The sequence below is a fragment of the Anabrus simplex genome, chromosome 2, assembly GCF_040414725.1.
Source record: "Anabrus simplex isolate iqAnaSimp1 chromosome 2, ASM4041472v1, whole genome shotgun sequence".
In the NCBI taxonomy this organism is placed as follows: domain Eukaryota; kingdom Metazoa; phylum Arthropoda; class Insecta; order Orthoptera; family Tettigoniidae; genus Anabrus; species Anabrus simplex.
Window position 1 is genome coordinate 377,199,042 of NC_090266.1, and position 9,161 is coordinate 377,208,202.

A 9,161-nucleotide genomic window follows, 5' to 3' on the forward strand; every position below is an offset into this window, starting at 1 on the left:
GCTTAACATAACACGACTAAGAGTGCAGGTGCCAGCTTTACAGATTTGGGTGCGGGCGATTTGAAAAGTAGGATGGCTTGCTGTGTGTGCAGGCTCGGGTTCGACTCTGGGCTTAACATAACTAGGCAAGATAAGGGCGTGTGCTGCACTCTAGTTTAAAACTACGTAGCTACAGGCGTACCAATCTGACAGAGGGAGGGATAGCCAACTGTTTCGGTTCGACCTAGGGCTTGAGGGTGGCTTTGTTTGACAGTTATTACGCCACATGCTTTGAAGACTTCTTTTGAATGTTGTAGTGTTTGTTTTAGGCACGCGAACACACACAATAAGAAGAAGAAGGAGGAGAAGAAGAAGAAGAAGAAGAAGAAATTTGTTGAGTATATAACAGGTAAGACGACCTGAGCAAGGTACTAATCCTCTTGCCCAGTTGTACCGTACGCTCTAGTACTACACTGCTTTTGAAACGATAGGGGTAGGATCTTTTGCTGAGTACGAGGACTAAAATACTAACACACACAATAGGCTAATAATAATAATAATAATAATAATAATAATAATAATAATAATAATAATAATAATAATAATAATAATATAATAATGTGCCATTTCACTGTTACCTAAAGATACAACCGGAACAAAATGGAGTCTAAATTGTCAAAAACGACGATATTTAAACGTCAGACACTACCACAAGCCGAGATGGTAATATTTTCGTCAAGCGCTCGGAAAAAGGACGAAACGTAGAAGGCGGTGAAAAAAAGAACGAAGTGAGAAGATTGCTACGAGCTATTATTAAGAAAAAATTGAGAAAGAAAATTTCATTCATTCACTTAACTTGCTTATGAGAGGAACGACATAGACAGTTACCAGAAGGAGGATATCAGCGTATCGGAATTTAATTCTGAAGACAGGAGGAAGACTTTATTTACGGCTATACTCTACAGTATTAGCGGGATACATTACTTCGCTCCGCGAAATTAAATTACTTTTAAGAATACAGAAGATTCCACGGTGATACGTCACACCACATTCCTTAGACGACGTATTAGCCGATACTCCCAATTTTAAACGGCTAAAGGATTGGATTTTCGGCAAGAACATTGAGAAAGAATATATATAAAACGCAATTTTCACATTTTGAGTGGAATAATTAATTTCACCTATCCCAGACTGTTAATTATTTCTAACATCAACTCTTCCAAGAACGACGTTTATTCATCATAGGCAAATAGTAACAGTACATAGCCATAAGATGATGACGTTGACTGAAATGATGTATTATTCTGTTCCAATTGCTCAAGCCATTACCATGATGCTCTAAGAAGACGGAAGGCGAGACTACCCAGATGAAAGCACCGTAGGGTGACGTTGCCAGCCCCAGGATGACCAGTAACCAGATGAGACGGTCCCGAACGTTCCCAAACACCTAAGAGAGATGAATGGAGCTATGTCCGCATGTCCAAACGCCCGGACATGAGTTGACTACAGGAGTTGCTGAACAAAGATAAGCCCACTTTGAGTTAAATGTACAAGTAAGAAATTATTCATTTTTCTTATTATTAAAGTGCTATTTTAGTTAATGCAAGTGCGATAATTAAATACGGTAGTTGGTTACCAAAGTTAGGTTAAAGGATATTAGGTATTCTTCAAACCTTAAACGTCAAATCCACATGTAGGGAACAGTCATCCAGTGATAAGAAAGCCTTCGTTCGTAACGCTGTCAATATAGTGCGAGAGGAGGCTAGTTTTTATTGTATTGGTGAGTTTCATACGACGTTGAAATAGAATTTAGGCATGTGTGAGAACTTATGAGACTGAAGAATTGTAGGAAGGAGATCGTGTGTATGAAGTGCTTACTATATGTATAAATGTGGTAATATCTTTTGGAATTATGAATGGATTAAAGCTATGACAGGGTAGATAAGTTCACGAACCATGATAAAGGTAAGAGATACGTCGAATTAGAATATGATAAGACATATACGGTGAAGTGAAATGTGATATTTATGTGAAATGTGAAATGATGAATATTTAATGTGAGTAATGATATGAGATATGGTAACTAATATTTTTTTGCTAGGGACTTTACGTCATACCGACACAGATAGGTCTTATGACGACGATGGGATAGGAACGGCCTAGGAGTTGGAAGGAAGCGGCCGTGGCCTTAATTAAGGTACAGCCCCAGCATTTGCCTGGTGTGAAAATGGGAAACCACGGAAAACCATTTTCAGGGCTGCCGATAGTGGGATTCGAACCTACTATCTCCCGGATGCAAGCTCACAGCCGCGCGCCTCTACGCGCACGGCCAACTCACCCGGTGGTAATTAATATTGGTGGTAGTTGTTATTCTTCGCGAATATAGTCATGGTTATGTTGTTGTGGACATAATGTTCCAAGTTACGTATTTTGAAGTGATTAGTGAACTTATGTCCGACTCGTTGGCTGACCGGTCAGCGTACTGGCCTTCGGTTCAGAGGGTCCCGGGTTCGATTCCCGGCCGGGTCGGGGATTTTAACCTTAATTGGTTACTTCCAATGGCACGGGGGCTGGGTGTATGTGTTGTCTTCATCATCATTTCATCCTCATCACGACGCGCAGGTCACCTCCGGGTGTCAAATAGAAAGACCTGCAACTGGCGAGCCGAACCCGTCCTGGGATATCCCGGCACTAAAAGCCATACGCCATTTCATTTTCAGTGAACTTATTCTGTTTTCATTTGATTATTTACCCATGAGTAAGCCAAGAGTAGGATAGAATGCGATCGCAATGCCGTCCGTATGTTGACATTTATGTGTAAAATCACCAAATGATTTATAATGAGGATGATGAATTTAAACTAGCTAACACCCTTGTATATCTTCTAATTATAAGATTCTTCTCATGTGTTAGGCAGACTTTGAAGTTAATTCTAAGGCATTACCTAGTATCACTGGTGCCTTGACTGCACAAATAAGAGTTACTAATTCGAGGTAGAGTCTTCGCACAAGGTAGATCGCATAGTTATCGTTTATTTTGATGGAAGTATGATGATATACACTTGGTAATACAGTATAATAGCATGGATACGCACTTGAATTTTATGAATAATCTCAAGTTAAAAGAGTAATTTATCTAATTTTCTAAATGTGATGTTTGATCGTCCTTTTGAGAGTATACATTAATTGAAAGGGGACTTATCGATGTTTATGCAACAGAATGCGTCAAGAAACATGAGCATTACTTGCAATACAACATCTGTCAAATATTATAAATACTATGAGGATATTTTCCAGGTTAATTTGTGTATCTAGACACAAAGAATTAGAAGCAAGAGAAGTTATTGCATTTCCGTAAATCAACGTAAATAACATGAGAGAAAACAGAACATTTGAATTTAATTTTGTGAGATTTCATGTAGAAAAGATGTGATTCCAATTTCGTTAAGAGGTTTACTGCCAAATACGAACCAGCGTCCTATATTTTCTAAAACCACCCTCAATCTACGACACGGTACATATTATGTTGTGGTGTAAATATTATTTTTCTTCATTAGATGCATCTAATATCTTACTTAGTCAATATTTTAATTATCTAATGTTTTATTTATCCAATATTTTATCATTTAGTACTTTAATCATCTGATATGTTAATTACTTAATAGTGTCATTACCCAATATTTCTTTATCAGGTACCGTCATTTAATTTTAGTTTCTTTCCTTTTCAAATAGAGACTTTCTAGACAAGTAGTTCTTTGATTGAGATCTTCTAAGATCGTGATTATTTATTTTTCAAGCATCCTAACTGGATATTTCGTTTCTTTCAAGAACCTTAACTTAATGTTATCAGAAATGAACCTTTAGATAAGGGCACAGCCCATCACTCATTACTTTTATTCTCAAAGGAGAAATTATGATATTCTTTCTACGGAATGAACTGAGTTTGTAATAAATGTAGTATGTTAAAATATCAACCTTTCTTTTAATGGCTTTGTAGAGTAGTTACTTAGTTGTAAGTACCTATATTTTTGGCGATCTGGTAAACCATAGGGAATTCTAGCTAATGTGCGAGTAGGAGATGTCCTTCTACGTGAGTTAGAGATTTCCTCGAGCATAATTCGGTATTCTTTCTTCTCAACCGGAACTCATAGCCCGTAAATGACAAATAGTGACAATTATTATTTAATTTGAGCTAGCCTGGATCTTGTGCGTCCTTACCTGGACGCGGGAACGGCGCAATAATAATAATAATAATAATAATAATAATAATAATAATAATAATAAAAACTACATTGTAATTACGTGTATTAATATGCTATAGGTATGAGGCCAAGCTCTTCAGCAAAAAGCACGTGAGTTCGAACACTCTTTACTGTTGCAGAAGACCAGCATAATAATAATAATAGGCCTACAAAGTATTCGCAAGTGTAAATATGCTATAGCTATAGAACCAAGCTCTGCCTAAGTAACAACCCTAGCCTAAATTAAGGTACAGCCTGGTGTGAAAACGAAAAACTACTTAAACCTATCCTCAGGGCTGCTAACAATAGGGTTCGTACCTGCTATTTCTCGAATTTCAAGCTCACTGCTGCGTGCCCCTAACCACATGGTCAACTCGCTCGGTGTGCGCGTGTTTTATGATAGGCTTTACGTCACCCCGACACAGGTAAGTCTTATTGCGGCGATAGCATAGGAAAGGGCTACGAGCAGGAAAGCAGCAGTTATAGCATTAATTAAGATGCAGCCCTAGCATTTGCCTGGTGTGAAAGTAGGAAACTACAGAAACCTATCTTCGAGTTGGCCAACAGTAGGTTTCGAACCCACCATCTCCTGGATGCAAGCCCATAATTGCGCGCCCCAGCTGCACGGCCAACTCACTCATTGTGTGTGCGTTTTACAATAGGCTTTTGACGTAAGAGGCGACTAAAAGGGGCGACCAAGGGATTACTACATTAGAACCATGAGACTACATGTGCTTAGTACCATTACGTGCGGAACACCATGGGTCGACGTTACTTGCCACTAGTACCACCTTGCGAGTAAAACCATAGGTCTACGTTACATAGGAGCAGTACCATTGTGCGAGAAACACTACGGGTGTGTGCGTTGTATGTCATAATGGACATCGTGTGTATTTCACCGCTCAGTTCTACTGTGTTAAGAATGGGTCTGCGTTACCTATGAGTTGTACCACTTTATGAGAAAGACCATGGGTCTACGTGGGCTGTGAATAGTGCCACTAAGTGAGAAACACCATGTTTTGGCTAGCGCCCGTGATTAGTACTGCACCCGCCTGCCCTCTGAGTCCCAGGCTAGCATTAATCTCAGGGGTGTCGGTTCATTTTGAAATAATCTAATCCAATTCTAACCATAAATATAGACGCACAAATACACAGGGATGAACGGGGCGTGCAAATTAAGGTGGGAGGCTCAATTATAAACACAAATTAAAGGACTCCATGATAGGACTAGGAAGTGACACTACAAAATTTTTATGGGTTTCACAGCTAACTACAATAAAAAAAGAGTGTGAGAATGGTTTCCTTTGAAGACAAACGCCATAAGGAGCAATTTATTGCACCATTCGGCGCATTAACGTCATATACAATTTACCAACACATGGACTTGACAAGACCCTAAATTACATGATTTTTGCTCCACCGCAAGTGGTGAGGATACATTTATAATACCCATCCTGTAAGAAAAACAACAAAATATGGTGTTTATTCCACCTTAGTTATGTGAATCACTGGAGCTGGCTCCATAACCTGACCCCGTTGGGATCGAACCAGCGTTCGTATGAGTGGGTGGTTCCCATGGACGACCCTTTTGGATTCGAAAGCCCGATAATAAAATAAATTTTACTGTCGGCTGCTCGATCCGTTTTGATGAAGTACCTCCGACAGATATGTACAGTTCCCAAGGTCGGCATCTTGGGTTGGGTAATGGTACTATGATTAGGCTGGATATAATTTATGGATGGACCCTATAATTTATCCAGTTCATGCTGTGCCGAACCGAACTCGTCATTACAAATATTAACTCAATATGTTTATTATTGCCGGCTCGACCGCCTGGTCTGGGAAGGTCAACGCCTTAACAAGGGGGCTTAACGGAAATACTATCCGCTCCCATCCCTCAAGCAAATACAAAAAAAACGGGTCTCGCAGTAACTTAGTACACAACCATTCGTCTTGTAACGAGTCGACATCTCCCTTTCCAATAGACGTATGATTATTATCTTTGCTACTGGTCTTGAGCTTATGGATATCGTCGTTAAATTATTATTATTATTATTATTATTATTATTATTATTATTATTATTATTATTATTAATATTATTATTATTATTATTACCATCACTTGTCATTACTAATCATTACACCTTACGGTCATTTATGCGGACTATCAATCTCTTTAATCTTTGGCCGTAGTACAAGTGACTACGCCTGCAGCCCATCCATCTCGTACGTACAGCAACGGGTGTGATCCCTGCACTCCCCATAACTCAGTCTTACTCTGCCTACACCGCCCGTGCTCGGACAATTATATTCTCTGTTTTTATCGCAGTTTCACATATTTCATAGTATCACATTATATTTCAACATAGCTTCATTATAAGTATCCCCCAATACGGAATTCCATCTTTTCTCATCTTTCAACATAATATTATTCACAGAGTTTGCGACTGATTTATATTCCATCGACGATATAGTATGATATATTTATCTATTGACTGCATGATCTTCATAACGTCTCTCTACACACTTGATCCGTTTCTGAGATTAGTCTCCACAAATAATCGTAAGGGTGTGACTTTCTATTCGCATAATTTTGATAATCATGAGTATGTAATTATTAGGCCTACGTGGTCCTAAACTACTACTTGCACATTAAACTTCTGATCATTATTTATAATATAGTAGAACAGTAATTTAAACAATAAGTTTATACCATTATTTAGTATTTATTATAACCGGCGGCAACATTCTTACTCATAATTACACAAAATAAATTAACACCACATTTTAAATTCAGTAAGAAATGTTAGCATGTCATTAGCGATTCCCATTCATCCTAGAACTTTTTCCTTTTAAAATTCAAAGATTAACACTGTTTATATTTGAATATTGCATTTACATCGTGATAATTTAAACCCTTTTCACAATCACAGCAAATCTCCGCATTATGAATTATTATTATATCGTGACCTTCCCAACAACAACATAATAATAAATTTTAAAATCTAAAATAACGGAAAACAATGGCATTGCATGTGACTGTATTTCCCATACAACATGATCAAATTTTACCCTATTTGTCATCAAGTGACTGATATAAAAAGAAGCAAATTATGGGTCAGTACAAACACTACACAACAACATCAATATCGAGAAAAGCTCGAATCAATTTACACTATAATACATGCATGAATTAAAATACTACCCCACACCTACTGTAGACTATGTACAACGAATAAAATATATTACAGAATCTGACCCATCATTTACGTTATCAATTTTTAACTCCGTCCGTCTATCCTAAATTAATAATGGACTCGGGAGGCGATCCATTTGTTAAATGAAGTGACCAAATCTAAATAATACTGTTTCCCTCTTAATCACGGTAGCATTCCCCAAATAATTTACATATTAGTACTCATTTATTTGGTTGATTCCTGGTCGGCATATTACGAATGCGAGGCCCAGTTCGGCCCTCATCCTTCTACTCCTTCACGGTGGCTGGTTTCATTTCACGAACACACTTTACATTATGGCGTTCGGCCATTATAACACTGGTTTGATATTTAACACTTACACATTGAAATTTACCTTAACACATGATTACACTGAGGTACCTAAGTAGTATAATAGGACAGTTCGGCCGCCACCACCGCCAGTGGACTCTCAGGGGACTCCTCCACCACCGCCACCCGAGGGGCCTACCCAGGGGCCTCCTCCACCGCAGCCAGGGGCCTCTCCCAGTGCTGCCAACTTAACCTTACTAGCGCGAAATTTACCACGTGCTTTTTTTGACAGCCACGTGCTTTTTCACAGACAACAACGCATCGCTAACCTCACTGCTGCCATCTTGACGGACCTAAACCTCAGTGGTACCAACTTAACCTAACTAGCGCGAGATTTGAATCGGTAAACAAATCCATGTGCTTTCTTGAAGCTGTCATCCGCCATCTTTAATCAACAGAGCACCATGCTGACCTCGTTAGCTACATATCTTTGAAATGTGGTGGCGGATAATTTGAAAAGATTTTTCGATAGCTGCCATCTTTAATCGACAGAGCACCGTGCTGCACTCTGATGGCAGGCAATTCTACGTGACAGCAGCCATCTTTAATCAAGAGAGCACAGTGCTGCACTCTTTAGTTGAAATGTGGTGGCGGCAATTTGAAAACTTCTACGTGCTTTGTTTGGAAACAAAGCCATGTGCTTTTTCTTGACAGCTACCATCCGCCATCTTTAATCAAGGAAGCATCGTGCCGCACTCTTTTGTTGAAATATGGTGGCGGCAATTTGAAAAATTCCACGTGCTCTTGTTTGGAAGCAATGCCACATGCTTTTTTGACAGCTGTCATCCGCCATCTTTAATCAAGAGAGCACCGTGCTGCACTCTCTAGTTGAAATGTGGTGGCGGCAAATTCGAAGTGCTTTACAAATGGAAATGGTCACCGAAGAAGAAGAAGAAGTACAACCCGTAAATACGATCGTCACGTCAAGAGAAAGACATGTCGAGGCACCACTCCAAGGACAGGCAAGCAGCGGGAGTAATCAAAAGGAAGACGCTGAATGTTTACAATGTTCGTTCTTAAGAGAAGACTTTATTGACGACATCTGTAACGCAATTCTATTGTTGGAAGAAGAAAACAGGGAAATACGTGAAAGTAACAGAGCCCTACGTCAAGAGTGAGATCGACTGGGAAATTTTACGTAGAATCATGGTTCATTTGTATCAAAATTCCCATGTACAATTCATAATTTTGAAGGAATATATCTGTTTAAATATTTCCCCTTTCTGGGTAAACATTTCGTCGTTGTAGGTGGATTATGAACCCATAATTCTACGGTGAGAAAAATATTTTTTTCTCAATATTTATTTGTATCAAGAAACTACTTTTATGTTTGAGGGCAGCCATGTTGCGCTCCTAAGAGCCCCGATGTCGCGTGG